Source organism: Nematolebias whitei, chromosome 19, assembly GCF_014905685.2.
Source record: "Nematolebias whitei isolate Nwh7 chromosome 19, NemWhi1, whole genome shotgun sequence".
Lineage (NCBI taxonomy): Eukaryota > Metazoa > Chordata > Actinopteri > Cyprinodontiformes > Rivulidae > Nematolebias > Nematolebias whitei.
Genome location: NC_056516.1, coordinates 36,891,055 through 36,898,327, shown reverse-complemented (window position 1 = coordinate 36,898,327; position 7,273 = coordinate 36,891,055).

The window sequence follows — 7,273 nt, the reverse complement described above, 5'->3', positions numbered from 1 at the left end:
GTGAATTTAAAGGAGAAGCAGCCGGGTTCAGGATATTGATCCTGTGATGTCGATTGGCTTCTCTCTTATTGTTTTCTCATCAGATTTATGGTTCGACTCATCGTGTGGATGAACGACTCCTCTGTTTGTCCTCACATTTAAGAACAGAAACATTTAGCTGCTGTGTCGGCTAAATGAAAGAGAATTTGAACTTTTTGTTACCTGCATGCAGTCTGAGGCGCCTCCTGTAGTCATACGTGTATAAACGTGTTTTTCTCATTCGGGGTGTTTTGTGTGAGCGTGAAAATGTTTTGTATTTTCAGCAGACAGGTCATTGAAATGTATTTTAATTTGAATAATCAGGTCCATAGAGCTGACTTTTCATTTTAGAGGAGAACTTGGACATTAGGAGGAGTGTTGACTTTTTGAACTGTCCAACGAGTCCGTCTCTGCTTTGTGGAAACGTTGGGAGAAAAATGAACTGAAAGAAACTCTGCTCGTTTGGGTTTTGTCGTCGAGGTCTTGTGATCTGAAAGGCATCGGTACTTCCTGTCATGGTTTCAAAGTTCAACATGAATCGAACAGTCAGAACCTAAAAAAGTCCAGTTCTCCTCTGTTCAAGTGTTCAGCACCAGAGAGCTAAACTTCAGTTTTTATATTACATTCATTTATTTTGCTGTGTATTTAAATTTAAAACTGTGTTGTAAACTGTGACAGTATATCAAATAAAATGATGCGAAAAGTGACGTCCCACCTTGTTTTCATTTATGAATTGATCTATTTTAAATTGTGTTGTCTTAAACATAATTTATTGCAGTTAAAATCTGATTTTTTTTTTTAAATTATACATTTTTTTCAATCTGAGCCTTATTTTGACAGTGAAACGTGACCTGCTTCCTGCCACCACAAGAGGGACATAAAGACACAGAATGTCTCATTCTGCAGCCGGATGATGGTTCAGGTGTTTGATTATTGAAACTTTTATACATCAGCAATTTAACAATTAAATATTTGATTTTATGCATTTGACAATTTTTGCCTTAATATTTTTATTTTGCGCCTAAAGATCCTCAAAAAATATATTTTGCTCATTGTTGCTAATATTTATTGCTTTAACCTTGTGTGATGCAGCTTGAGAACAGTAATATTCATATAAAGCCATGATTGTCATTTATAGATGTAAAGGATCTGAATTATAAGAATCAACACTATTTATTAACAGATTATTATGATACATGCGCAAGTTTAAATGTTAAAAACTATTTGAGCTTGCAATGAAACTTAAAATTATATCAATAATTGCTTTAGTTGAAGGTTTTTTTGGGTGAAATTGAAACATTTTTTACAACACAATTTAAATGTTTGTGAAAAATGCTGCAGATTCAAACTTGTATTGATGCTGCTGAGATTTCCTTTCGCTCATTAAAAAAAAAAAAAGTGATTAATTTGGAGTGAAAGGTGCTGTAAGCGGAGGCCATTAGTGAATTGGTCGTGCAGAGGAGTAATTGTTGGAGTCCCAGCTGAGCCGGATCTTGTTCTGTTCATGGAGAGAGGAGCTTAGTGTCTAAAAACAGGAAGAGCAGACTGTGAGTCACAAAGTTTGTCAGCTGGAGTCGCGTTAGGACACGATTCTGTCCTCGTGAGGCCTTTTTCTTCACGCTCACGTCAGATCACAATAATCCAAACACAATTTTTAAAGCGTTCATAAATTAATATTTCCTGTTGGTCACAAACCATTAAACTGATTAAACTAATCTTACACTAAATCAAAACGTGCTACAATCAGTGGTTTATTTTCTGCAGTGACAAAACCAGGATTTTCCCCCCCTCGCATTTTAAGGTTGTCAGTTTAATAATATCAAGTTGAACATTTTTATAGCTATGACTTCAAAAACTCTAAAAATAATCAAAAAAGGTACAATTAATTTGCTTGAAAAATAAAGATAAAGCTTCAACTTCAGAGTGTTAAAACAACTTTTAATTCATTCAACCTTTATTTATACAAGTTAATCCCATTGAGCCTCGGGGACTCTTTTACAAGGGAGACCTGATTTTAACAAAGAGTGACGACAACAATAGACGGATGCATACAAATGTTGTTTTTTTTTAACAAGTGAAAATAAAATATAAATTAAAAGGAAAAGTAGTGAAAAACAGCTAGATTATAAGGCGGTGTAGAAAACTAAAAACAGGAACATGTCTGCATTGGTTTTTGCCATGAACTTAGCAGATGTTTAAAGCCACTTGGAGAGGTCAAAGGTCGAGAGCTTCAGATCTTTATGTAATATATTCCAGGAAACAGGAGCGGAGTAGGAGAAGGTCCTTTTGCCTAGTTCAGTCCTCACTGAGGGAACACTGCAGGTAATAATGTCCTGAGAGCGCACGCTGTAGCTGCACTCACGCAGAGACATGTAGGAGGAGATGTATGAAGGCAGCAGACCAAGAAGTGATTTAAAGATGAAAATGTACCAGTGAGAGAGTCTGTGTGAAGTTAATGGTGTCCAGTTAACCAGTGAATACTGGGTGCAGTGGTGGGTACGATAATCACAGCCAGTTATGAATCTTAGTGCACCATGATAGACAGCATCCAACATCTGCAGCATCCAACATCTGCAGAGTGCTTGTGGGAGCGTTCATGTAAATGTAATGTAATATAATGTCACCGTATGGAGAGAAGGAAAGTCACATTTACAAGATGTTTCCTAGTGTTCAGAGTGCTGGTGAAGACTCTCAGTCATCCAGGACATGAAGAATTCAAAAAACGTTCAATACAAAAACAACTGGACTTAATTTGTAACAGAAGATGTTTCGCTCCTCATCCGAGGAGCTTTCTCAATTCAAAGAGCAGTGAGTGAGAGATTCAGGTTATAAGGTTGAGTGAGATAAGACACACACATATGTAGATTGGCAGTTCACACCTAAACACCTTAACAGTAGGTCTTTGTTCCTCTAATACACAGACGAGGCCCCTCTGTTCCCATCAAGTGTGAAAACCGGCTGGGAATCTGTTTTAAAGTTGCATTATATGTTTTTGAAAGTGGAAATCTGAGGCCTCCTCCTCTGTTAAGAGACGGCTTTTCTCTTTTTACATAAATTGCTTCCTTCACCCCCCTCTCAAACCATCTGTGTTCTCGGTCCAAAATGTGCACATTTTGGTCCTCAAAAGAGTGTCCCTTATCTGTGAGGTGGAGGTGAACAGCTGAATCTTGTCCAGAGGAGGTGGCTCTCCTGTGTTGAGTCATGCGTCTGTGAAGAGGCTGTTTAGTTTCTCCAATGTAGAGGTCTGGACAGTCCTCGCTGCACTGGACCGCATACACTACACCACTCTGTTTGTGTATGGGTGTTTTGTCCTTAGGGTGGACCAGCCTCTGTCTGAGTCCTGCTGGGTTTGAAATGTACTGGGATCTTGTGTTTGTTGAAGATCCTTCTGAATTTCTCTGATACTCCAGCAACATAAGGGATGACAATGTTTTTCCCTCTGTTGTTCTCCTTTTTCTGTTTATTGGTGTGTTTTGTAGATTTCCTCGCTGACTTGACAAAAGCCCAGTTAGGATATCCACATGTTAGAAGAGCTTCTTGAACGTGTTTCAGTTCCTTTTCCTTCCCTTCTGTCTTTGTGGGGACGCGTTCGGCCCGATGTTGTAAAGTTCTGATGACAGAGAGTTTGTGTTCCAGTGTATGGTGGGAGTCAAACAGAAGATACTGGTCTGTGTGGGTTGGTTTCCTGTAAACTTCAATGTTGAGGCTGTCCTCTCTCTCCATCTGAACCAAACAGTCCAGAAAAGGCAGCTTGTTGTCGTTTGCATCCTCTCTGGTGAACTTGATGTTGTTATCGACCGAGTTAATGTGTCTGGTGAACGCTTCTATTTCCTTGGCTTGGATTTTGACCCAAGTGTCATCCACATAACGGAACCAATGACTTGGCGTTGTTCCCTCATAGGAGTTTAGGGCTCTCTGTTCCACTTCCTCCATGTAGAGATTGGCAACAATGGGTGACACTGGAGATCCCATGGCACAGCCGTGCTTCTGTCTGTAAAAACTGTCATTGAACTTGAAATAAGTGGTGGAGAGGCAGAGATCCAACAGGGTGCAGATCTGGTCCGGGGTGAAGTTGGTCCTAGTGATTAAGTCCTTGTCTTGTAGAAGTTGTTTTCTGACGGTTTCTACTGCTTCAGAGATGGGTATGCATGTGAAAAGAGAAGTCCCATCATACAATACAAGGGTTTCTCCTGGGGTTAGTTTCAAATGTTGAACTTTGTTAACAAAATCAATGGAGTTCTTTATGTGATGAGGTGTGTTTCCAACAAGAGGAGCTAAAATACCAGCCAGATGTTTAGCAATATTGTATGTCACTGAGTTCATGCTGCTGACGATGGGTCTGAGTGGTTCTTTGTGTATTTTTCGAAGTCCATAAAGACAGGGACAGAATGGTGTTCAGAGTTAAACAGGATCTATTTCTGAAAAAGAAACCAGTTTAACTTCCAGTTTCTTTACTAGGTTTTAAAGGTAACATCTGAAGAATACAATGCCATCAAGATGTTGAAGTTTACTTAAAATAGAAAACAATAAAGATAACATCATAAACTTTTATAAACCATGCTGCTAAAAGAACCTCGCTGCTACTTGGACCAAACTGTAGTATGTATTTCCTTTTCACTTTTAGTGATTTGTTTTGTACTTATTTTTATTTTTTTTGCATGCTTTAGTATTTTTTGCTTTGTTTTTATGTTTTTTGCGAGTCAAGACATTTTTTCTCGTCCTGAGCATGTCATTGTATTGTTGACCTCGTGTTGATCTGCATATAACGATAAACAACAAACCTTTTAAGTTCTGTTGAAACACACGTGGATGGAGCTGAATATATAACATCACGGTTAGGCACGGTGGTGATTGTATCATGCTGTGGGTCTAGCTTAGTAGTAGAAGTGGCAGAAAGTTGAAGAAAAAAAGTTGTTTTATTTTCAGCGTTACAATATTCTATTAAAAACTGAAGTTACACAAAGGAAATTAAAACAGTTTTTTAAAATAAGCAGTGTCTTAAATCTTTAACAACTATGTAAAAATCATTCTGCGTAGACGATTGCTCAAATAAAACACCATCCTGTTATTGTAAAAATGTTTAGATATGTTCATCAAATATCACGCTGACTGTAAAGTTTTAGAAAACAAACAAACAAACTTGTTTATTTGATTATTTGGCTGCACAGTGGATCTACTCCAGTAAAAGAACAACGTCGTGACGATCGTATCCCTGACAAGTGTGTGCAAGCTGCTAAATACAGCTGTGCAGCTGAGCTTGATTGTGTTCGTCGGGGTCAGAGTTCAAGAAACAGCGCGTCCCGTCAGATTATAACGCCATCACACCCGTCCAAGCTGCTGCATGCCGTAGTGTCTAACATCGCAGGTCAGGAGGGCTGCATGAGTGAGATGAAGTCAACGAGAGACAGAAAAAGCTGCGAGGATGGAGAGATGGACGCAGCATGAAGGGGTGGGAAAGTAACAGATGGACTTGGGAGGATTAGAGAGAAATCTGGGTGAGTTTCTGATGGAAACCCACCCAACTCGGAGGAAGGCGTGATGAGAAAATTGAGAGGAAAAGAGGGAAATCAAATCTATGATTGAGGAAAGTTGAAGGATGCACACAGTGAACTCGTCCCAGAGTCCCTGCCCTGGTAAGAATTTTGTTTATTTATGTTATTAATTGGTTTTACTTCTCGATTTGCTGTTCAAGTGTCATTTGATGAAAAGTTGAGCTTCCAGCTGCAGCTGGATTTTCTAATCCCACCCATGTGGCAAAAGATTTCAGGTCATCCCGATGAGATGGATCTCTCACTCAAACAGAGAAACCAAACACGGTGGGAATTTTTATTTTCTGTAAATGTAAGGAAGCATTTAGTTCATGAATATCGTTTTTTGTTGTGATGCAAACTAAAATTACTCACTAAAATCATTAAAGTGAACGTGAGTAAACTGAACTGAGTTCTTGTTTTCCTGAATGGGTCACTTGAACTCGTAAATGAAAAATAATTATATAAGTTATGTAAAAGTAATGATGATAAAAAAATATATAACCGAGTATTTTTACCCTCTGCTCTTTGGAAACAGGCATAAAATGTTTGTTTCCATGTTTGTACATTTCAGACACTTCCAAATGTTTGTGCGATTATCTATTTACGATAAAATTATTTTTTGTTGCATCAATTAGGAGCTCAAATGCCCAGTAATTCTATTTTCTAATAAACTGCGGTACAGACAGAAAATATTTCAGTTTTATCCTAGAAAAATAAAGAAAGTAAAACTTTTTGTGTACTTATTTCTAAGTGTACAATGGATCACAATTTACTGTATAATATAAATACACATGCCAATTCTAATGAATTCAAATACTTTATTGTTTCGTTATTTATTAGATTAGTTTCAGTGTTTCCTGTGAGTTAAAAATGATCTGAACGTCTTTGGTTCATGAAGATTTGTCACATGGAAATAAAAAGTCTGTCTTCATCGTCTGGGAACTTTCAGTCATTTAAACTTAGCTGAGCCATTTCTAACTTCACTGTGGTGCATTCAGGTGTCAATGACTAAAACATGTAGAATTTACAGAGATAAAGTTAAACCAGGGTTAAAATAAAACAGTTTTAAAAATAAGTTGCAGGAGAGTTCTCATTTTACCTCATTTTTCAGCTGTTTGTCATTCCTGTTCAGAATGTGCACGTTACAATTCTTAAAAGGTCTTTCAAATTTTTGAATCGTAAAACTGAATTGCAGCTTTTCTATAAAAATCTTTTAGTTGTTGTTTCTACAAATGTGAACACAACACGGTTTTATGAAATGTCTTCATCCACAGAGAAACACCAAACAACAACCCAGAACGCTGAAGTAACTAGACCTGAAGTAACTAGGCCTGTAGTAACTAGACCTGAAGTAACTAGACATGTAGTAACTAGACATGCAGTATCTAGATCTGTAGTAACAAGGTCTGTAGTAACTAGACCTGAAGTAACTAGACCTGAAGTAACTAGACCTGTAGTAACTAGACCTGAAGTAACTAGACCTGAAGTAACTAGACCTGTAGTAACTAGACCTGAAGTAACTAGACCTGTAGTAACTAGACCTGAAGTAACTAGACATGTAGTAACTAGACATGCAGTATCTAGACCAGTAGTAACAAGGTCTGTAGTAACTAGGCCTGTAGTAACTAGGCCTGTAGGAAAGAGACCTGTAGTAACTAGACCTGTAGTAACTAGACATGTAGTAACTAGACATGCAGTATCGACCTGTAGTAACTAGACCTGTA